We start from the raw sequence: 26,026 nt of genomic DNA, 5'->3' as shown, positions 1-26,026 counted from the left end.
ATGGTATTAAATTGTAAGCAGATATTAGCCCCAAAGTGATTATAATATGGAAATCTCTTATGAAAAACAGGTCAAAAATAATTTTAAACAGAATAAAATATAATGCTCTATCCTGATACTGAAAAGCAGTTCCAGTGCTTCATGCTTCCCTCCACCGACCATAAGCCTAGTTACGGGGCAAGGCAATTCCCTTAAGTAATGGTAAATTGTATTACCTTTTATGCCCTCTAGAATGCAAATACTAATGGCAATCAGAAATTATCTTAAGCCCAATCTATTAAAAACCACTTAAGAGAGATGAGTCAGATAGGTCCATCACAGATATAAACCTCACAGAATTGTCTTGAATCAAACTAAAATTTGTACCTTTTATCTTCTAAAATAGGCAATGCACCTTTAACTCTATTATTGCTAGTTGACATGGGAATTGAAAAGTGTATGTAATACAATGGTTTTGGATGAGAGCTGTTATATTCTCTAGAATATTCTTTCTAACAAGCTTAGAGGAAATTAAATTTACAAGACAAGCTTTCAGTCTTCGAGTTTATCATTCTGCTATGCCAGTAAGATTGCAGATATAGTCTCTTTTCTTATTAAATCCTGTAAATGTGCCTGGAGGTTACTGCAAAGGGAATATCACAAAATGAGATGAAGAAACACATAAATTAGAAATGTGAGTGTAGTATTCATTACTTATGATTTCCAATCTGTGATGGAGAATGAACAGATAGAACATTTACATCTATTCTACATAGTCAATATTGACCCAGCAGAATGTTTTCAAGACAGCATTGTGATGTTAGGAGCTGTCTGCAAAAAGGAATTATGACACACCGATCAAGGATTTTCATTCATCAGATGAAATACAAATAAACGCAAATAAGCAAGCAAACACAGGCTCTCCCAACATTCCAAATTTAGTAAATAACACACCTGATCTTCATTGTGAGTATATAGGTTTGAAGATTACAATATTGTTTATTAAGACATTGTTGACACCCTGAACCGTAGACCATTAATGCTTTTCATGATATTCATATACACACTATTTTTAATCTATTATGAAAACTCACATGGCACTCTAACAATATATACTTCACTACGAGACCTTTGATGACTTCGTATTTTAAGTATTTAATTAAGAATGTCATTTCTTCTCTCACCATGATGTAACTTTATTATTCAAATGATGCTTTATCATAAAGTTAAAAAATAGGATTTAATATTTAAATAATTTAGAAACAGCAAGGTAACAGAAGATTTAAGACAAATAACTTGGGATTTCTTAGAGGAACAAAATGCAATCACAGCATGTTTGTAGAAAAATTAAAATATAAGAAAACTCTTTGTATGGCATTATAAAATACCATGAATGACAACACAGGGTATGAATAGGACAAATTTATCTATAACATCTTTCTATTATTAAGAAAATGATGTTGAATAATTTTAAAGTTAATTATTTTCTATTTCTTCAAATATCTCATATTATATATTTAGTGAACAAGTGTGTGTGTGTGTGTGTGTGTGTGTGTATGTTTATTAAAGGCTGACACAAAGATAAGGACAAAAGAAAAATAGGCATGATAAATGGGAATAAGAGAAACATCGATTGAGAGATCTTCAGGGAGTAGACATAATATATGATGTTGTAGAAAATACTACGTGTGTGTTGAATTTGATTCAGCCTCCTGAAACTGTGTTAGGTATTGTTCAGGTGGATAGAAGAAATGTTAATTCAATAGTCCAACAAGAATCTACTCCTGTTATATTTTACACAGTTTTCCCAATACTGAAAATAAGAATGAAAAATACAAAGCACATGTTCAGAATTTTCTTGCATATTTCTAAAAGAAACTGATTTAAAAAGAGTTTGCACAGAAGAGGAGTGGAAGACACATGTCATATAATGGAAATTTCTTTTTCTACCTTGCAACTTTTGCTTATGCCAGTAAGGCAGTATTATGTCTTCAGAACTACAGGCATAATAAGAAGTGGCACATAACCTATTGGCTCTATGCAATTGTCTAGTTGGACAAAGATTTTATTGTAGAAAAACTAGAGTGAGAAAATTTTGCAAGTAAACAGTAAAGGAAAAGCCTCATTGCTACCCAACATCTGTGCTCGGCTCCTGTAGAACCAGGACAAAGAGTGTGGTGCCCTGGATGCTCTTATTGAAGACATAGAGAGTCTAGTTTCATTATAGTTTTAATTAGTTTGTCTCTATATATTTATGTTCACATTAATTATGTACAAATAATAGACCTTTAATAAAAACTTTTGCCTAAATATTTTATATATAACTATATATTTTATATATAACTTTATAATGTCAATTAAAATCAATGCTCTTGATTTTTTAGTTAGCATTGTTGTAAATGCTTAAAAATTAAAATTACAGACCTAAAGACATAATGATGTTTTCAAGAATAGGAAGTTAGTACTTAAAAATAATGTTTTCTTTACATTAATACAATATTTTGCATATAGTATTTTCAAGCAAGAATAAAGAATTGAACTCAGTTTTAATAGTCAATTAATAGTCAAGAAACTGAATTAAGAGTTCAGATGCCCCATTAAATTTTTATTTATGCCTGTATGATGTGGATCCATATTCTATGAATGCATTTTGTCAATTAAAAGATAAGATATATTTCAAAAGTTGAACATAGTGTTTTTCTTTATGGCTGTCTATTCACTCTTTCAATGTAATGTTTTGAATTTTCACTGTAACATATAGTTGCAAGAGAGAAGCCAATGAACAAATAAAAGATAAAAGTTAGAGATATTCAGTAAGGAATAAACAAATAATTTTATCAAGAATAAGAAACAGGAGTTCTGGAAGTGGCTTAATTACACAGGTAAAGTTCAGAGGAGGTTTCACTGAATAAGCTAAAACTAAGCACGGTTAGTAAGTGTGGAGAAAGCTAAGCTCCATCTATATAGAAGTAACTGTCATGTGAAGACTCAGAGGTAAGAGTGTGAGGTCAGTTTTTAAGGAATAGCAAAGCAGGCATAGGCAGAATAAATAGTCAATGGGGAGAGTAACAAGCAACAGATGTAGAAAGGTAAGAAGTGAAGGAAAGGGGCAGATACTGTAGGACACGGCTGGCTACATAAAAGCTATACATTATGAAAGATTTTGAGTTCAATCTAAGTAATTTTAGCACATCATTTCAGTTTTAAAGTTGTACATAGGAAGTAAGCCAGTGACTAGACAATAAAGGAAAAAAGTCCTGTATTTGTTGTCTTACACCACCAGGAGAGTGAAAAGGAAGAGAATGAGAGCAGGAGGGAAAAAAGAGAGAGGAGAAAGAAGAGGAGGACGAAGAGGAAGAGAAGGAGGAAGAGCAAGAAAAGGAGGAGGAGGTGGAACAGAAGAAGGAGGAGGAAGAGGAGGAGGAAGAAGAAGGTGAGGGAGAGGAGAATGGGAGAAAGAGAAGGAAGAGGAAGAGGAGGAGGAGGAGGAGAAGGAGGAGGAGGAGGAGAAGAAGAAGAAGGAGAAGAGGAAGAAGGGAATGAAAAACTAGTGAGGCTCATTCAAGTAAGAAATGATGGCAATTTGAGTAAAGATGATCAAATTTGAGTATAGTTGAACCTTGACGCAAGAGTTTTGATTGATTACTTTGAGGACAGAGGAGGCAAGAAGAGTTGCTTCATGGTTTGTAGTGTGGTCATCCATAAGAATGGCATCACTATTTATGAGGGAAGAAAAGATTGGTGGAGAAATCAGGAACTCACTTCAGGAATTAATAAATGTAGAGGATGCTAGACTATTAGATGCTTTCTCTTCTTCTTCCTTCTTGTCTTCTTTCCTTTGTGTCTTCCTTTCCCCACATCCCTCCATCTTCTGCAAGGAAAATCAGTGATGCAAAGGAAAGAGGAGGAAAACTACAGGTACAAAGTTTGGCAGAGAGAATGAACTCTGGGACACATTTGGGAATTTGGCTTTGGTAGATTTTCATTCATAAGAGCAGAAGAGCTATTAACTAGGTATGTGGTCTTTGAAAAATTAAAAAAAATACATTCAGTGAAGGAATACTGCTAGCCATTGAGGACACTGGACAGGATACTGAATATCTGCAGAAAAATGGAAGTAATTATTAAATATAATTTTACTCAAGTGAGAGACTGAATGCACTATGAAACAGAGTATTTATAGTCAGAAATACTGAGTCTATCTGTGGCAAATAACATGACATTAAAGTGAGGTTACTGGAATTTTATGGAAGGGAGTTTCATGTATAGTAAAAATTAAATGGAGCTGATCTTTGGCCATATGAGTGCAGTGATGTTTCCAAGAAACCTAGGAGTTGCAGTCATATGCAAGGAGTGACTGAAATGTGATTTAAACATAATTTACTCAGTTCTACAGTCAGCACTTAGCACTTCCATTCCATGTGTCCAGTATCGTATCTTGGCAAATACATGACTATAAAGATTCCAAGTCATCATGGAAGACCTGCTTTGTCTGAAAGAGAATAGTACTTGTCGTTCAACAAAAATGCAACTGTTACTAGCTAAAGATAATGTAATGACATGAAATTATGTTTAAAATATAACTATAGTAAATGAAAGATTGCATTTATATAAACTATATTAGACAGTTTTAATGCACAATTTTATTACAGTAGACATCAGATTGTGTTTGAAATATCTATGGGCTCTACTCAGTTTGTGTGGAAGATGCATTCATTCTTTCACGTGAATAATTATTGATTTCACACTTTACACTAGCAGTTGCATTACTCTTCTATTACTAACGTTAATAGAGTACCACTGTCACTTAAAAGAACAGAAATTATTTTGATCTATAGATAAAAATATGACACACTTTTGACAAAGTTAACATAGGGGTGTGTGTGTGTGTGTGTGTGTGTGTGTGTGTGTGTGTGTGTGTGTGTGTGTGTGTGTGTGTGTGTGTGTGTGTGTGTGTAAGAGGCTCTTCCTGTCCACTGTCACAATGAAGAAATTCTTTAGCCTCTCTGGAGTTGCACTTGTGGTTTAGTCATGAGCATTTACATTATTCCATTTTAGAATTCAGAAATCTGAAAACTGATTCTGATACAACATTAAAGAACACAATTAATGACTAGAGTATCTACCTTAAGTTACTTTGTAACATCAGAACACACTTATGACAATGTCCAAATTTTTAAATTCACTAGACGTTCTTTTAAGGTACAATTAATGGTGGTTTTGCTATTTCTTATTACAAGGAGAACTGAAAACTGAGAAGTGCAAAGAAATGAAGAATTTTTAGAGAACTCTGAGCAGCAGCACCACAGTGAGGAATATTATGCTGAACGAGTCATAGCTTCGGGACTGATTCGTTGTAGTCACTGAAGGGTGCCAGTGCCTCACAGAAGAGACAGCACCACATCAGGGCATCTGACTTGTTTAAAAGGGTTTCCATGTAGCGTCCTTAGGAAAGACTGATATTTTATTCTAAAGAGAATCCATCTCTGGAGAAGCCGAGGAGGAGGTCATTTTTTTGTCCCATTCTCACATTCCACGGGTTTTGTTGAGTCTTCCTAGTGTCCAAGCTCCTTCATTTGAGACATTTGCATTTTCAGATATGAGCTATAGCAAATAAGTAGTTGCAATAAATATTAACTTACCACAGGATCTAATCACATAGAATTTGAGAAACACTAAGACAAAAGCTGTAAGCCAGAAGTAAATAATCCATACATGCTCGTCTCTCTTTATTTGTATATTTTCTCCTGTGATCTGTTTAACGTGGATACACAGTGTCATCAAAAGAACAGATTTTATTTTCATTATGGTGAAGAGATTTCTGTCTATGCTTACCTTGTGAATGTTTGGTTTATCTTCTCTGGAACATCTCAGGACATTTGAGAAAGAGCTTTGGCAAGCACACTTGTCTTCATCAGCAGAGACTGCGACAGTCAACACTTTGTCTCCTAGTCTGCCATCTCCTTTTCTGCTTTTTCTGCATGATATCATATTCAGCTGTTGCTCAGAAACTTCTAGACAATCCCAGTGTTTCAGACTGCCACAAACTAACTTAGTTTTAGCAGCTCTTAGAAATGGTGTTGGTAAATTAACAGTTGGATATGAGGTAGTCACTGTACTAAGAACATATCAGCAATTGAATCATTGCATGTAAGATAACTATGAAGTGTATATATGCTAGCAAAAATATTGCTATACTTTGTCTATATAAATATGATAATGAAAAGGTATTCACTGTTCAATCCTATCACACTTTTCCTGAAAAGTTTTTGTATCCAAGGCCAGATACTATTTTGGAAGCATTACTTAGGTAATTCTATGAGGGAACCAGAGACCGAAGAACCAATAGACTTAAAACTATCAAGAATAAATCCTTATTCAGCATTCATAATGACCCAGGCTTTAACTTATTATGTACAAATATAGAAAGTGTCTCTAAAATAACTTAGCCAATCCACTACCCTAGTCAACAGTGCTGTTACTGACATTCCATTTTTTCAAATTGTTGCAAAAATAAAAGTCAAAGATTAAAACTTACTTTTGAAATTTATTATAAAATTAACAAAGCTTTGATAGTAAACATACTTAAAATATGTATAATTCTTCTCTCTGTATTATATTCTTTCTGATGAAATACTGGACCCCACTGAAAATGTGTAAGATGTTGATTTGAATAAATGGCAGCTCTATGGGGTACACATACACACACACACACATAAACCCACACACACACAATTTACTGTTCACCTATTTTAATTAAATTATTTAATATTTGAATATTCAATATCTGATTCAAAAAGAAGCAAATAATATGAAAATTTATATTGCAGGTGGAGGCCATATGAACAAAAATCACAAATTCAATTTCATGGGCTGATAGATGGCTCGGGGACTGAGAGCAGTGGCTCTTCTTCCAGAAGACCTGGGTTTGATTCCAAGCGCCCACTTGGTGGCTAACAACCTTCCATGACTCCTGGTACAGGGGTATAAGAAGCCCTGTCTGACCTCCCTGGGCATTGTACGACACAAGTGCACTTACAGAGATGTAGGCAAAACACTCTTATACAAAAACAAAAATAAGAAACAAAATATTTTAAAAAACAAAACATCTTAAGTTCTATTTCAATTGAGTTTAACTCAAATGAATTTTCAGTGCATGCAGAGAATCTCCCCCTTCTGTATCTCCTTGTCCCTCTCGATCGCTCTCTCACTCTATGACTGAGTTACACTATGTGTGAAAGTCCGGCTTTCTTTGAATGCACATTCCTCCTGCCTCAGCCTCCTTAGTGCTACATTTTAGACATGAGCACCACACCTGGCTAGGGAACACATGGGGATTTTTTTCCCTAGGGAACACATGGCGAATTTTTTCTTATCGTCTCTTGCATAGATACATCTTCTTTCATTCCCTGCCTTCATCAAATTTATTGTTTAGTATGTACACATTAGCACTCTGTTTCTGTTACTCTGGAAATCAAAACCAAAGTCATGTATGAGCTCCACCTTTTCCCTTGACACCAAGCTTTAGCTGTGGATCTGGAGCTGAAATAGAATCATTTATTAGCTTAATTTGAAAAATTAAATTTCAAAAATTATTCTTGCAGCCAAAGTATTTTAAGAACAAAACCAAAATCTATCACTATGCATATGCAAGATTAGGGGAGAGTATAACTTTGTCTGTGATTTTCAAGGAAATCTTTATTAGTGCATTAATATTTGAAATAAATCTTTAAAACCTAATAGGAAGAAAAGGCCACTTTATAAAGTAAGAATTTTATTTGCAAAAATGAAGATTGGATGGCATAATGCATTTGGGGAACCACAAAATAGTTTTCAATGTTTATTGGTAATGTAAGAAAATGTCAAGGGAGAAAATCATGAGGTTACAGGGCCAGATGATAAAACACTTTTAAAATCTAATAAAAAGTAATACTTATCTTGAAAATAATGAAGTTCATTGAATGGAAAAACCATGATAAAATTTATAAAGACAAAGGTAAAGGACAGACTTCCTTGAGCAAAGACCAATAGAAAAAGTCTTTCTGAGAAGTCTGCTCATGGAAGTCCACTATTGTAGGCTCTAGAGTTTCATATGACTGAATAGAAGAATGGATTTTAGCAATGAATGATATGTGTGCAGCAAATATAAAGAAAAATAATTATATTAAAAGAGTAAAGCAATAAAGATAAAAGGAGTTAACTTGCTCAATCATTTCTATAACTGATGACTGAATTAATTCTGAAATGAACGGAAAGATAATTCAGTAGTAGGACAGACACACATAACAGACTAATTCTACAAAGGAAGTTAAGAAAAGCAGAATATAAAGATTTCCAGCACTCGGAATGTAATACCTGGGAAGACATGGTCAAATTACCTAAAACAGAAAACTCTTAACTTCCCAACACATTATGCAAAATGGTTTTAGATTTCCATGCCATCTGTGCATCACTAAGGAGAACTGTTTAGTGATCAGTATGCTTGAACGTCATTCTGAAGCTATCTGCAGGATTGCAGGTTGTTGGGCACTGTTCAAACTTTATGATACCTGGCTTTTCCTCTTAGTTCATTTGCTGGCTTCTTGTTGTTTCTCCAATCTGTAAGTGATAAATTCCTCCTGGACATTATTTTTGGTTCCTTCCTCTTCTCAATATGTGTTCACCAACTTGGGTATTTCTTGCTGTTTCATCCTACCCTGGATTGTGAGATCTTTTCAAAAAAAATTTAAAGACTGATAATTTAAATATAGCTTTCCAACCTGGTAATTATTTAATCAACCCAGGTTCATTTCCTACTACTAAATAACTCATGGGTATATCCAATATAGTTCTCAATCTTTCTGGGTCCAAATTTGAATTTTTCACTCTCAGAAAATGAGATGTAAGTCTTCTAATGTAAGTCTTCTTATGTAAGTGTTCTTGCTTCCATGTTTCCTGCACATCCATTATAAATATCATAGTCAAAAAATACACATTATGCACTTTCATGCGTGAAACCTGCTATTTGCCTCATCACTCAGGAAAATATGTGAGTTTCTCATACTGGTTTGCAAACCATTCCATATTCCATATTAAAATATGTTTTGATATGCAGTATGGAAACCTGTATTTTTTCTCCTGGTACACTTTCCCTTCCAGAATTACAGATTCGTACCTTTGTTTACATTCTATTTTTCATTATATATCTCAAAATATCTCTAATAGCTTATTAACTTAAAATACTCAAATAGCATTGTTTTGCTTAGCCTGTTTGTTTTTTTCTATATCTTGCCTTTGCATAGTCACAAGTTCAGCACGCAAATTTGGCATATATCTTAAACCTCGCAACAGCAACTGACTAGTGTCCTGTGAGCTGCACAACAGCTCTACCTCTTGCTTCCATGCTTCATTCCAAGATGTCTATAGGCCTTATTCTTGCTGTTCCTTTCTTCCTACTTTCATAGACGCCATCTTCACTGAAGTAATGCCATCTTCCTAAGAGCCATGCAAAAGATCTTCCAACAGTTTGCATTTCCTCAGTCTTCACCCTATTTAGCTCATGATAGAAAGATTGAACTCAGACTGAGGAGTTGACTCAGGGGATAAAGAGGATCTGATTATGAATCTGCAGAGCACACATAATGCCAGACACAGTAGCATGCATTCCTGGTGCTTCTATGGAGAAATGGGATGAGATGGGAGAACCCCCAGAAGTTCCCAGGTCAGCCTGCAAGGCATATGCAATAGTGAACAAGAGACCCTGCATCAAACAAGCTGGAAGACAAGGACCCACATGTGAGGTTGTCCTCTGTCTTCTCAGTGTGAACCATAGAATGTGCATGGCCATACCCACACAAACACACACACACACACACACACACACACACATATGTATATAAGCATACCTAGTACACAAATACACAAAAGTACTCTTAAAATATTTGAAAAAGATAATAGAATTCCCAGTTTTATAGTAAACAAACTTCGTTTTATTTAAAGTAAATGTGAAATTCTTAACCACGGTCTGCAAATTTGAAAATGATCAGATGTGCTTCACTTCTTTCTCATTTTTTATTATTTCCTCTTGTAAAGACTTGCCCTCTGCCTGGCAAGGTAGATTGGCAAGCTGTGGACCAAGGCATTCTTCCAAGTTTTGGATTCACTGGCTTGCTACAATCACCACAAACTAAGTTGACTGATGACACTGCACAGGAGGGGAGAAGAGAGTCAGTCATACCCTCTACCCAACCAGCTGGCCTGAGTTGGAGGAAGGAGGAGGGAGGGAGAGGAGCAGGGGTAGCCAGAGAGAAGGAGAGCTGCCTTTGACATCTTGGGCAGTGACCAGGAGGTCACAGAGTCCCTGATGCAATATAGAGGGGAGCCCACCCCTGCCCACACTTCTGTAAGTAATCCCTTCACACACCGCTTTGTAGCTCTGTAAGCAAGCCCAAATAAACTCGCTGTGTTCCCAAAATACAGTTTGTCAGAATCATATCTTACTTTATCATAAGGGTGAGGGAGGAGGGGGCCTGATGCTGTTTGCGCCTCCCAGAAGGAATTTTAGCAACACGTATATTTTCCTATATTCCAACCACATTGATTCTATTTCCTGGGGGGAAAAGAATTTAGATTAAAAAAATTGTATTCATTCTCATGTTTCTATTACATTTTTCAGAGTAAGCTCTTAGTGTTCTTGTCATGAAGTAAACATAACATCTAAAAAGAAAAGTTTCTGATGAAATTGCCTAAGCGTCCCTTGCCCCCATTTATCAAGAGGAGCCGTCAGTGCTTGTGGCTTCATTACTTATTATTTAGTCACACATGAATTCTCATTATACGGAAGTGTTATTATATCACTGTGGTTATGAATTATCACAAAATTAATAACTTAGAACACTACGAGTTTATCTTTGAATATCAGAAATCCTAAAATTATAGTGTTGGCAGGGTTTTTTTTTAATTTTCCTGGAGATTCTGTGTGAAAAAATGTCTGTTTGCCTCTTTGCTAGCTCCCATAGACCATTTCTCAGTGTGGGGCTTTTGCTCTATCTTCCAAATCCTACCTCTCAGCATCATCTATCCTGCCTGCTCCTTGCTTTTGTTGGTCTGTCTTTATCTGACTCGGATAGTCTGTGTTCTTGTAGTAGTCATTCTTTCATTGTTCTGCCATGATCCTAAAGACAGTAGATTAAGTAAAGAAAGATTTATTTTGGATCACTGTGTCATAGATTTACAGTCCCACGATCTGCTGGCTTTCAGACCTGTGGCAAGATGTTAAAATCATGATGGAATACATCTGCTCACTTCATGGCAACCAGAAAGGTGAGAGAGAAGAGTCAGGACATGAGGGCAAAACCTTAGTGACCCAGTCTCTCCAATGAGGAGATACTTGCTTATAATATTTGAACACCCTTATAATCTATCACCTCTCAATAGCACCACCAATGATGACCAAACTATGAACACCTGAGATTTTGCTTCCATTTTATTTTTAAATCATAAATTTTACTATTATATAAAATCTGTGATCATATTATACCCAACCAAATATTCAAGGAAATTTTTTCTCTCAAAAAGATTTTCAGATAATCACCAATAATTGCATTGGTACATTCCTCTTCCCAGGAAGAAAAAAAATCAGCACTTTTCCTAGGCCCTAGGGATTAGGATATGGATATTACATCAGTCAATATTCTGTAGACAACAGAGACATTACCATTCCTCAGTCCCTTTTCTTAACACAATAAATACAAGATCCACACAAGATAATACATAACCGGTACATAATAACTACTTTTTGTGAGTCAATCATAGCAGAAAAATAAGGAATATCTGTTTGGGCTAATGTCAATGGCGACCGTACAACACAAAAGTTCAAAAGACACACGAAGGACACTGGTGGCCAGTATAATGAGTTCCCAGGACTACTGTGAACACTGGGATGGTCATAACCAGGTCAAATAAATGAAAACTGCAACAAAACTGAGCAAAATCCAAAGCACATGTCACAGTAAATGTAACATAGGCAGCATTTCTAGTCTACTGTAATGTTTTCTAGTGGGTGCACAATATAATGAATCAAGAGGAATTTACATACTGCTTTATTCATGTTTTAATTTTTTCTTTTATTTTTATTGACTTTTTGTGATTTCACACACATATTTGATGATACTTAGATCCCCTCCTTTATCTGCATGGCCTCTTACTGCTCCCCACCCAATGTAATACATATATAATAAAGCCTATAGCATTTAATTTGTTTTCCCAAATGTCCTTCAGTGTAGGTCCATCCACTGGAGCCTGGTTAACTTACCCTGAGTCCCATCCTTAAAAGAGAGGTCTCTCTTGATCCCAATAGCTATCTGTTGCCTAAAGCTCCTTAGGTTGGGTTGGAATTTCCTATCCATTTCCTCATGTCTATGCTGGGCTTTTTGTCTGGCTTGAGTTTTCATGCAGTCACTATTGCTGTGAGTTCATATGAGTAACTGAACAGGTGTCTGGAAAATTCTATTTCCTTGTGGAATTACAATGGAAATTATTTTTTCTTATAAACATGGACTAAACATGATTCTGTCTATATAAATGCTTCATTTAAAATAAAGTAAGCCTACATTAGCCTACATTTAACAGGTTCATGGCTACTTCTGAACACCTTTTATATTTAAAGAAAGATTCCTTATAATATAAAATTCGTGATCATACTGAGGATCCCTTCAGTATGATAATCACTTAGGGGGTAGAAAAAGACATAAAATGTGAGAAATTGTTTCCCTTGGTTGAATATATTTGCTCCTTAAATGGTAAGTTGATGAGGGAGGACATACAAGCCTTCTCAGCATCAATTAAGCACATATTTACTCATGTCAAGTTTTCATCAGGAATTGTGTCTATTATAATTACTCTGTGCTGCCTAACCATTGTTATATTAACTTATGATAAAGAAAACAGAGTTTGAAGATAGAATGGAAAGATATACATTTTAATCAGAAACTTTTAAAATTACAACATTATTAAGAAATGTATAGAGGTCCAAATTATCTTTTGGGTGACAAAATTTTCCACAGTTGTTATTGTTGTTACCATACTATGTGAGAAACTTAAATTCCAGGTGGTTATTGCCAGTGTTAGGCAGCAAGTCTTATCCAATTTTATTTAACTGGAATGTCTTCAGGGAGTAGATAAGATTATCTAAGCAGAAAAATCACAGATTACTTTCCAAAGAATAATGGCAATAAACTTCTAAAATTCAATGGAAATCAGAATAAACTGAATAACCTTGAGTTGAGTTCTTTAAAAAAAAATATATATATATATTCAAGAACAAAAAAAGAATTTTCAAAATCAAGCTACCATTGTTTTATCTCAACATCTATAATAAAAGTTAAGTCATAATTATCATACATTGGTAGTAATAATACAGTTCCATACATGTAATGTCTTTCTTATTCTTTTAATTCATCATTAAGTAAATGGAATATACTAAGAACATATTTTAATTTTGAATATTTAACTTCATTATTTCTATTTTTGAATTCTCTGCTCTTAGAGTAGTTACATTTAAAAAGCTCTCTTTCTATTGAGGCATTGTCTACCACCTTTTAAAAAAACAGTGACAACTTTTGTGTTACTGAAGATTTCAGATTGCTGGTTAGATTTAGTAACAACTTGTAACATTTTAATTGGAAGCTTAGCTTATTTTACACTTGGGTGATGATTTTTGCCAACTTTAGTGTTTCAAGGACATTTAAAAATTAGTCAGTTACAACTCCACTTTTCTTCATATAAAGCAAATACATTCTCCTTGGAAAACATTTTCAAATTTAGAGTCACAAACAATAGAACAATTAGTGATGATTATTTGTATTAAAGCATTTATGTGTTATAGTAAAATTATGCTTTCTTCACATTCACTTAAAAGAAGTTCTCAATTTTCAAAGTCAATCCATGTTTTATTAATTCTTTTATATGAACTGAAATACCTGTCAAAGCATTCTTATTTCAATTAATTTTTTTGTTACTTTATGAAACCTTCCAAGTTATTTCAGAAATTTGACAGATGTGTCCTTCATACTAATGTGGATATAAGATTTCCATGAAAATCAATGATATATACATGTTTCGATGCCTTTCTAGTCAACTGTCAGGTTGTAGTTTTCTCAACAGACATTTGGAACTCTCTCCTGTATCATAGGAAAGTAAAGTATGACTTTAGGACAATCTCAAACCTGAAAGTTAACTCAGGAATTTTTTCTATGGGGGAAAATCATGCTACATAACTCAGGATACATGATTTCTTTCATAGAATTTGTTAAACGTTTAGTATTTTAAGCCTTTAAACATTGTGTTTACCTTCTTCTGTGTAACTGTATTTAAATTCACCTATTCTGATATTTCAAAGTATCTTGTATGTACTGTCCCCTTTCCATTTTTGTTGTCAGTTCCTATGATAAATAATCTAAAATCTATACACCTCAAGGGAAATGCCAATTGTCCTCTAAATTTAATATATCCAACAAGAATCTGGAACACATATTTTACTTAATAATGATTGATTATATATTCTTCCTTCTTATTTACAATTTTGTCAAATTCTTAAGTATTATTCTGTTCCATTATATGTTATACTACAAAAAAAGATAAGACATTTGGGGAAAATGAACATGAATCTTATGAGAAAAGACACAAATGATAGCAATACCCAAGGATCAATCTGGAGATGATGTTAAGAACAGGAACCTAAAGCAAGTACTCAACTGGCAAGTAGGGTGTGACTGAGGTGGGTTCCACAGTTATAGGCTAGGCAGGCTACAGTGAGAACTAGAATTCAACCCATGCTGGATAAAACATCATGTGTATGTAGTGCATACACATGCAGAGATGGTGCATGAAATCTCTGCATAATAATTGGATGTACTATGTTTTAAGGGTTAAGAGTAAAAGACAAAAATGGTGCAGTAGCAAAGCATTCTAGAAGGCTTCAGCTAAAAAAAGGGCCACAGTGATTATCACCACTATAGGTACAGCTTTAGAATATAATAAGAATACAACCTCCTTTCTCTGAATTATTTTGCTTATATGAGGAAACAACAGTTGAGCAGTCGTTCTTTAGGAAAAGAGCCAAGTAACATTCAAAATTGAGGACATCATAAACTTTACAGAGAAACTGAACAATTCTCATAAGCTAAAAGACTTAAAGAAACCGAATGCAAAAAGAAGTTTCTTTGATTAGTGATTAGACTTACACTTTTCTGTGAGTATAAGGATAGGCTTTTACAATATAGTAAATCTATTACATAGTTCCACAACTGCTCCAAATATAGACAATAAGTGACTATGTGGTGCCAAGCCCCAACTTCAATGCAAACCCTACACCTAAGGTTCAGGGAACATAACAGAAGAGGGAAAGGAAAGATTGTAAGAACCAGAGGAACAGGATACAGATGCTAGATAGAATAGTCTAGACATGAGAAGGATAGCTGCACCCATAAAATCTCCACAGTATGGTTACCTAACAAGATCTGTGTAAAGACAAAACCAGTTGACATGCAAGAGTTGATGGGGGAAATAACACCGGGTCCCACCTCTAGATGAACATTACAGGTAATCAATTGCCGTTGAAAGAGAGAGAATCCATTTTCTCCAGGGATTAGCTTCTTGAGAGGCTATCAAATGATCAGTCCTAAACGCACCTAAAAATGGTGGAAATGATGTAAATACAATTCTCATGCATGAATTTCTAAAAGAACAAAAACACTTTGAAAAAAAAAAGAAGGAAGGAAACTAAATGCGAAACAGATTATGGGATGCGTCTATTTTCTATAAAGGGTATTATTAAGAAAATGAATTAGGGACTGGAGAGATAGCTCCACAGTTAAGAACACTGTCTGCTCTTGCAGAGGACCCCGATTCAATTCCTAGCACCCACATGGTGGCTAACAATTGTTTTTAAGAATTCGGTGCCCTTGTCAGAACTCTCTGGGCATTGCAGGACAGGGGTGCACCTTCCTACCTGTATGCAGGCATCACACTCATAAACATTAAATAATTTTTTAAAGAGAAAGAAAATGACTTAATCTTGAAACAAATCAGAGATACAGATGGAAGAAATTTATCAGTGCTTATGCCTTGACATTGACCAGCTTTGGTTATCTGTGAAAGCACCCTTTCTTATAAGATTTGAATTTATTTATTTGAGATACTGGGACATATAAGCAATTTGCTCAAAGCTCAGAGGGATCTTTATATTTTTCTTTTAACTTTTTTGTATGCATAATTTCAAGTTAGAAATCTGTATAGAAGTGTTATAAGTCTACATTCCATATCTATCTTAGATCAATGAAAGAAAAATGCTTTTTTTTCCTGCACTGCATAGTACAACTTTGTCTCAAAAAGAAAGGAAGGAAGGAAAGAAGAGAGAGAGAGAGAGAGAGAGAGAGAGAGAAAGAAAGAAAGAAAGAAAGAAAGAAAGAAAGTTTTTTTTTTTCCCCAACAAAAAGAAAGTGGCTGGAGAGATGGCTCAGGGGTTGAAAGTGCTGGTTGCTCTTGCAGAGGACCCAGTTTTCGATTCCCAGTACCCACATGGCAGCTACCAACTGTCTTTAACCCAGTCCCTTTTTATTTCTGAAGCCCTCTTCTGACCTCCGCGGCATTGCACAACATGGGTGCACTCACATACATGCAGGCAATACACTCATACATTTAGAAAAGGAATAGTAAATAAAATGTATTTTAAAAATTACAGGGGTTGGGCATAGTGGTACATTTTCTTTAATCCCAGCACTCAGAGATAGAAGCAGACAGATCTCTGTGATATTGAGGCCAGCCTGTTCTACATAACAAGTTCCAGGCCAGCTGGGGCTGTGGGGCGATCCTGTCACAAAACGAAAGCAAGCAACATCAAAAGAAACTGAAAACCAAATTTAGAAATTTGTGTACATATTTTATGTTAGAGAGAGAGAGAGAGAACTGAAAAACTAGGAAGTGTTTTAATTAAATTATCTTAAAGGGACTAATGAAGAAATGAAACATCTATCATCTTGTGTTTCAACATTTTTTTAAGTAAGAGGAAGGGAATATTCAGACACTACTAAGGATGTGACAGAATCACACAAATTCCAGTGAAAGCAATCCACAATTTCTGCATCATATAAATTATATTAACATGAAAAGATAAGTCCATAGTAATTAATAAAAGGATGGAGGAAGAAATGCTTTCTTTAAAGAAAAATCCAAATTAGAATTCATAGTCATTATTTTATATTCATTACAATGTTAAAAGTTTCAGGAATATAATACAAAATGATTCTAAAATCAATGTATACAAATTTGGGGCAATAAATATTGTTATTCCCCCAAAGTACATTTCATAGTAAACTTATTATTTATGAAGGGAAATAAAAAAAATCTCTTAGAGCACAGAGATTAGAGATGGTGCATCGATGCATCACCAACATGGTAAAAAATGATGTATGTTTCCAGTTTAATATAGTGAGGAGCAAACTACATCAAATGTCCCAAATTTGCAGCATCTCTACTAGAAAGATTTGAGGGGATGTAGAACAACACAGTCATCAAGTGCAGGAGGATGTAGAAAATTTCACACATCTTTGGGTTGAATTCTTCATTAATATGGATATCATAAAAGACAAATTCATCTGAGAGCCTATCTCAATCTAGGAAGAGTGAAGATTAATCATATTCAAATGCCAATATATGGTACTTGATAATACGCAGGATTGGAGGAAAAATGGCCACAGTAGAGTATTTGAAAATAATTAAGAAATTCTGGAAAAAATGTTAGTATTATATCACTATAATTAAATTTTATGTGGTAATTATAAATGCCAAAATGGAAGACTGTTGTTTCTCTTATAACTTAGATGCTGAAGGTTTTCAAATGTATAAGCAAAAAATTAAGAACATGGAGGCAGGAAATGAACAGGTAAGATAGAATACGGTCGAAAGGGAGAAGGTGCAGGAGGGAAAACTATAGAGCAAAAGGAATACCTCGTGTGCTGGATGACACGTAGAAGTTATTATTCTATCCCTTTTTATTTCCTGTAGGCTTGACATGTCTTACAATAAAATATTGGAAAATGTATATGTATGTAGGTCTCCATTCATTTCAAATCGTGGTCAATTTGTTACTAACCAAAGCGTTTCCAGCTTTGCCCATTTCCATATACCTGCTCTAAAATCATGTCGGTGTGCTCTCAATTCAGAATATTTATAAATAGCTTCAATACCTGTGAAAAGACATCGTTTTTTTGTCTAACACTGATCATTGGAGTGTCATGTGCATTTATGATGCTATTTAGATAAATAACACAGTGCTCCGTTATGTGTTTTATTGCACTCCTTAAAATAAGCATTTAGGATTGATGCCTCAAATATTCAGCTCATGTTTATTTATTATGTTTGTCATTCATTCATAGTAAAATCATATATTTTATTCTGCATTTCATGACATCTACTTTTATAATTTGAAAAAGCACTTCAATTAGCTATGACACATTCACAGTTACTGTATAGCATAAAAACCCTGAGAAGTAGTTCTTACTCCTAATATTTTCCTTTGTAAAAATTGATGGGATTAATTTCAGATATTAGTTTTTTTATAAAAATAAACACTTCATATATTCCTCTGACTTTTTCTTTGGTTGGACAATAGAGCAGATTCCTGCAGTATTATAGCAATGTAATGGAAAGTGGGAGTAATCTATAGAAAACCAGAAATTGTTTACAATTCTCTCCCACCCAGTCTTTTCATTCTGACAGCATTTTATCTTAAAAGGTAAAGCCTATTTCTCCATCACAGAAATCCTGGCAGCTTTGTATGCTATATTCATATCCATGGGCTGCTACCAAATTATATTCATTGCCATTTTGTGTTACTTTCTCAGTTTTCACAGAACTTTATGTGGTCTTTGTATATTAATACCTGTTTTATGTTTGTCAAAATAATTATAAATATTTTTTAAAATTTTGTTTTATTTAACAACATACTTAGAAGAAGCATATCATTACAACAGCATTGACATATTCAATAACAATTTCTAGAGTTAAGACGCATCTCTTTCAAAATTGGCTGTGAGTTTTTAGGTTTGCAGTTGAATTATTAGAATTAAACAATATTGTACTCATTATAAACCCTGTAAGACATAAAATTGAATGAGTTTTTAACCTTTAAAAGACCTGTTTCATTTTAAAATATGTATTAAACTTTTCTACTTCTGTTTTGTCCTCCAAACTATTGCATGAAATAATATAGACTACAGATCATATATTTAGTCATTATATTTTATATATTTGTATAATGAAAATATTTACCTGTATTTATTTAACCAATTGAAGTAAATGATTTCTGTAATTTATTAAAATTCTCCAAGATGAAGTCATCATATTTCATAAGGTACATGCAAGTGTCTGCAAAAATCTATGAAATATCTAAAGAAATATTTTCCTTCACTGAAGATAATGACAACTATGAAATGGGCTTTTTTCGTTCACTAATGCTATATTATTATTATGCTGGCTCACTTCAGTGTTTCTCTTTTTAACTCCCCTGTTCTTTTTAATTAAATGAGTTAGGAAAAAATGTGCTGAAGTAGAAGTAAAAATAGCAAGGCAGAATTATACAGGTGGAATTTACTTCTACCTTGGCTCTTATAAATTGTAAAATCCCCCAAAGCCACGAAACTTCATAAATTAATGCAAATCACCTTATGAATTAAAAAGAAAATCTGTCTTAATAAAACCAAACAACTCAACAAAATATATGTAAATATATTATACTTTAAAACTTGATTGAAGATGCTTTTAAAAATTCTGAGTTCATTTCTTTGGAATATAAAATATCAATTAAGTACGACCTAAAGGTGTTGTGCTAGATAGTCTCTGTTTCGATTTGAGGATGGTGGGAAGAGGGAACCTCTACTGAGGTGTTCCCTCAATTTAATTGACCTATGAGGCCTTTTGAGGCATTTTATAGTGATTGAATGGTGTGGGATGTACCAGGCCACAGTAGGTGATGCCACCCCTGAGTAGGTGGTACTGGGTTGCCTAATAAAACAGGATGACCACAGGCCAGAGGAGCAAGTCAGTAGGAGCAGAGGTCTTCCACAGTCTGTGATTCAGTTCGGACCTCCAGGTTCCTAACCTGATTTCTGTCTTGACTTGCTTTGCTATGGACTGTCAGCTGTAAGCCAAATGAACCCTTTCTTCCCCAAGTTGGTATTGATCAGTGTTTTATCCAAGTAATAAAAAACAAGAGACTAGAACAGATCTTAATGTTAAATCACTTATTCAAAGTTCTCTGAAGTTGAAGAATGAGGACTTGGACTTCTGGGAATTCATGACAAAGATAATGTCTAACCTGATATAAGTCTGGAAGAAACTGTGCTTGTTTCTCTTGCTATTTTTATCATCCTACATTAAACTTTTAGATTATTTCAAAGTGCTTTTTATTATTGGTATTTGGAATTTATAGCATCAATTTAGCAAAGCTTACTTATGAATGATTTTTGCAAACTAATACATTTATTGGGAAATTTTCTGCTTGACATTTTGTGTTTTGACTGGCATTTTCTTGTAGCCAGCTGTCATATAAAGGACTGTAACACACGCCTCTCGCAGCATATGCCTTTTGGGGTGCTAAACAGAATTTTCACACACAAAAAAAATCAAATGATCCATAACATATTATGCTGTTATTTGAAAGCAGCTTCTGAAATGAAATATTTTCATGCCTGTAATATATTTGATTCCCGAAGGCTCAGTCAATCCTTTCCTCAATACTTCTAAAAATATGAGGAGGTGAACATCTATTATTTTAATTCATATTATTCAAGTTTGCCAAATCTGAATGCTTTTATTAACACAAGCAAGAATTGCAAACATATATTTAAAAAATTTAATATCTTCCACTTGCTTTATTACTGTTGACACTGCTTTGTGTTCCCAGGTGCACCTTTTCAATTCTCATACATTAGGGATTATTAATCTCTAGGGGAATGGCATCATAATGACCGTACTTCAGCAGTTTAGGTTTGAGCCCTCAACAAACAAATAAGAAAATAAAAATAATGGGTTAACCACACAGTTAAAATGCTACTTTATTAATTCTACTTGATTTTAAGCTGTATTTGAAATTAGAGTTTAACATTTTTAAAAAGAATGTCACTAAAACCTTAAAAATTAATTGAAATTAGCAAAATCCCATTCCTAGTTAATTCAATTTAATCTCCAAACTTTGGAAATGTACTTAAAATAAGACTTTCTAAAAATTTCTCTTCGCCATTTAGCAAGCAACAGTATTAATCCATATAAATCTCTAAAAATATCCATTTCATGCATCTTACTTTTCTTTAGTTAAAACAGAAAATCTGCTGAAGCAATTCATACCTTCTAAATTCTCTATTCTTTTCAGCAACCGACTTAGTGTGGAACAGGAAATGTGATGAATGTGTTTGTAGGATTAGATGTGCGAACAGCAGAAGAAGAACACAGGATGCTGTACTGAGGCCGATAGAAAGGTAAAATTAAGGGACCATGGAAAGAGAAAGGAACCCTACAGCAAAGATCTAATTTAGGTTTCTTGATACATGAAAATCCAGAATTTCAACCCAACAAAAAGAAAAAAACAAGAACAAAAACAGGAACAACATAGTGCCTTGTGGCCATCATCTGAAGAGAGAATAACCCTTTGTGAATAGGTTAGAAATAGTTCTAAAACAAAAACTTAGGCAATACTCTTGTAAAAAGGTTAGTGACTTTTGAGTTTTGCTTCATTAGCACTTTTCTCTCATCCATAATATTTACCTAAACACACCTTAAACCAGTTTATAACCTCATTTACAAAAAAATTATTTAAGAAAAGAAGTATGCTAGCTCTTATTTATCACTTAACTTTTAAAACTTTGCTTAATCTTTAGAGCTGGCTATGAATTATATCTTTAGAGAAAAATATATCTCCGTTATTAAGGGACTGAAGTCTCTCCCTCTTTCTCCTGATGCTTAAAACAACCTGCCTTATACTGATATGCTCTGAAATCCTTTTCTGTCTTGTGAGACATGAACCTGGTCACACTTGAATAGAGCTATCTAAAGGGCAACCCTCACTCCTAGCTCAGCTTAAAGTCTACAGTTTTAGGCTAGCTCCCACTGCCACTGACACATTTTATTACTTTTATGAAAATCATTTTAAAAGTCACTTACTATAGCATGATCATTTCAAAATATAGATATGATCCCTTAAATGCATGGTACTTGTTTTTGTATATGAGTTTAAACCAAATAAAATATTTCTTGTATTAGAAATACACTTTTGATTATCTACCTAACTAGTAACAGCGTTCATAAAATAGATCCTGTTGCCAAAAAGTGTCTCATTAATAAGTTGCTTTTAGTTCAAACTCTGATATATTTACATAATTTTAGTGAGAAATTAGATTATTATCAAGGATAGATAATATTTTGGGGAAAATTCAGAACATTATCAAAATAAGCTTACTATAAACTCTAGATCATATAAATGTAAAAATAATTGTGATAATCAAATATTTTTAAAACGAATGTACAAATTGAAATTAAATTTATACTGATAATGCATTTTAAATTTGAAAATGTGAAACTGATATGTTAACTGTCATCTGCATAAAAAGATGGTTCTTGAATTTTTTTAAATTTTATTATTTTTTATTTTATGTACATGCGCGTATTGCCTGCATGTAGGTAAGTGCACTCATGTCGTGCAAAGCCCATGGAGGTCAGAAGAGTTTGTTGGATGCCCTGGGACTGGACTTACGAATAGTTGTTAGCTGCCATGTGGGTGCTGGGATTCGAATCTGGGTCTTCTACAAGAACAACCAGTGTTCTTAACTGCTGAGCCATCTCTCCAGCCCCAGGTTCTTGAATTTTTATTAAAAATATATTAAATATTTAATACTTTTGAAAATTTTGAAATGATTTAATAGTAAAAAAAAATTTAACCTTTTAAGCAATATTGTCTAAAGAACTGTTTTATTTTAGTGAGTCCTTGATCTCAATAACACAATTAAGCAGAGAATTTGCTATGAGATGGACAGTTGTGGAACAGTAACAGAGAATGAATGCTTTACAATAAAACCTTTACCTGTCATCATTCAGCAAGGATATTGCACTGAGGTAAAGGGGAAGAACATAATTTTAAGAAGTCTAATAAGAAGTGGAAAGGGGCCACTGCTGCTTCCCAGATACATGTCTTTGTATCATTTCCTCAGCTACAACATCCCATTTTAGAACTAAAAATACCAACATTGAAAGTCTCAAAATGGTCCCATGATTCTTACAGTGCATACTACACTATTCATCTGATTTGGTTTGATTATTATTATTAATTAATCTTTGAGATATAATTTAAAGAATAATGCTACCTTTTCTCTACTGTTACTATGTGTTAATACAAAACAAAATTAACCAAAATTAATACACTGAGTTATGTAATCTACATAGTCTTCCTGATTAAAACATCAAACTTAGTCTCCAGTCAACTTACTATGTGAATGCTTTCTGAAAATAGACTGCACATCTCAGAAATTTTGCTCTTTTATTTTTTGTCATAGTTGATAAATATATATTAGCTATGTACATAGGAAAGGTATTCACACAGCACCAAATAATGCAAACATTGCTTCTTTCTGCATCTTTTGTCAACCATCTAATGAGTGACTAAACCGCTGATGGTGTGTCCATGCATGTAAACAGGATCATACTTTGAAAAGTTAGTTTCTTCTAATTTAAACTATATTCTATCTTCTGGCACAACAGACTGAGCAGGTGTCACTAAATGTACAGAGACATGTGGAGTCAATGTGGCAGGGCTGTCAGAGAAGATAGACTTCTCCACAGAGTTCCAATTTCACAGATGCACTTAAGAAAATTTCTGCAAGATGCCTTTCTTAAGCTCAGTATTACCTGGCACCTTAGGCTGCTTCAAGTGCTGCCAAGGGTCCTACCAACCCTTGGCTAGGCAGTATGCCATGGCAACAGATGCTCACAAATATGGGACAACAAAATGTAAAACTTAAAGGTGAAATACATATTTTTAAGGAGTGTCATCTCAGGAGGAGACACTGAAAGAAACCACTGCTGTGTCTTAAGTATCCTTAGTAGTAGCAAATGCAAATTACCTTTGCGGGCAATCAAACTTGAAAGAAAGTTTGAATTATAAAACCGCTTTCTGGATGATGCAAGCTGATTACAACTATTTATTCTATATTTGTGAATACTAACAGTATATGATCTTCTTTTATGTTTCTAACTTACTCTTTTGTGGGGGAACCCACTCTTGCTTATTAAACTGTACCTTAACTGTCTCCTCTTTCTTACATCTCTTTTTATAGCTATCCTTTTAAAATATTTTTATTTTTTGAGAATGTCATATATTAATATTGTATTTGGACTGTTTCCACTACTCCTAGTTCCCTTCTAATCTTTCTCATGCTCTCCTGAAACTCTTTAAAATTTCTTGACCTCTAATTTGTTTATTATTGTTACCTATGCATACATATAAATATACATTTATATGTATGTATATGTAATATATATGTAAAATTCCTGAGTACATCTTGTGCTGTACACATGAACACAACCACATGGAAATAACTATACTCCTTATTCACCCTTGCTCTGTTTGATCTCCTAAAGGATACAATCAAGTCTTAAGACATTTTCATATAAAATAATACTGATTTTCTTTCCAGTCTACAATCTGCAAGAGAAATTAAAATTTTTATTACAACCTAACTTAAATATCCATGAACAAATACTACACCATAGTGAATTAATTTTCAACATTACCTGATTTTTAAAAATATTCTTCTTTTCCCCATTTTTCTCTTTTTCTTCATTCTTTCTTGTTATTATTATTGATCTTGAACTATTCCCATCTTTTTGATCAACTCAGACGCAATTGTACCTGATCACGTTACTCCATCCATTTCTGTTTCTGTATTCCCATCACACGTTTGCTTCAATTCAACAGTAATTCTTATTATATTGTTTTACTATCTCTCTGTGACCGTTTTCTGCGCTCCTCTTTCTTATTATCTAAACGCATTTTTATTTTATGCAGACATTAGTTAGTTCAACTTTGCATATCCCTGGCATTCCTAGGCAGTCTGTTGGCGTGCAGTGAAGGTTCTTGCATACTGTTATTGGACATGATTACAGTAATGTGCAGCAAATGCTTTAAATATTCCATGTGAGATATCTCACGGTTTTTAAATACAAAATACGGAGATTTTAATAACTTTCTAAATTTCAGGAACATCTTTATCAAATTTAATTAAGATTCGCCTGATGAAGATCTAAAAATTAATCGAAACCGTTCTTAAAGACAAGGAATTTAAGGTGTTCATTTAATATTTGATTTTTCAACAGAGAAAAGGGACTATTTATTAAGCATAAAATAATAAGTAATTAACAACACTCCTGGTAAATCATATCAACTCTGTTAAAAGGAAGAACTTTAAATTGGCTAACCACATAAAATTAATTAATAAAATCATTCCAACTTTGTTATGTCATTATGCATATTTACATGAGAAATAATTCAAACTTGAAGAGCAAAGCTATGTTTTATTTATTGTTTTACTTGTGTTTTCTCTGTAATATCTCAAGCATTTTTGGCTATTAAGCAAAAGTATCTCAAGCATTTTTGGCTATTAAACAGATGGATTATCTTCTATGTGCAAAGTCCTGGGTGCGATCAACAGAATTGCATTAGAACAAACTATGAAAGGTAGACATTTTTCCTTCGTATTATCATCAGAAATATTAAGAAGAGTCCATTTATAAGTACACACACACACACACACACATATGTGTGTGTGTGTGTGTGTGTGTTAAGTATTTATACATTGTTGACAGGGAATAAATTTCATTCCTAGTCTGCAAAGTAGTTTGAAAAGAAACATTAAAATTTCAGATTTACAATCTTCTAAAACTGTGTTTTCCATCTGCCTTTAACTTTAGTTTTCAGTGAAAAGAAAAATTATTGTATTTGTGGCCCCAAAATATATGAAACTCA

The sequence above is a fragment of the Nannospalax galili genome, unplaced genomic scaffold (assembly GCF_000622305.1).
Source record: "Nannospalax galili isolate Female #2095 unplaced genomic scaffold, S.galili_v1.0 scaffold937, whole genome shotgun sequence".
Taxonomy (NCBI): Eukaryota; Metazoa; Chordata; class Mammalia; order Rodentia; family Spalacidae; genus Nannospalax; species Nannospalax galili.
The sequence above is the reverse complement of the archived record's forward strand: the minus strand, read 5'-3'. Positions refer to the sequence as shown.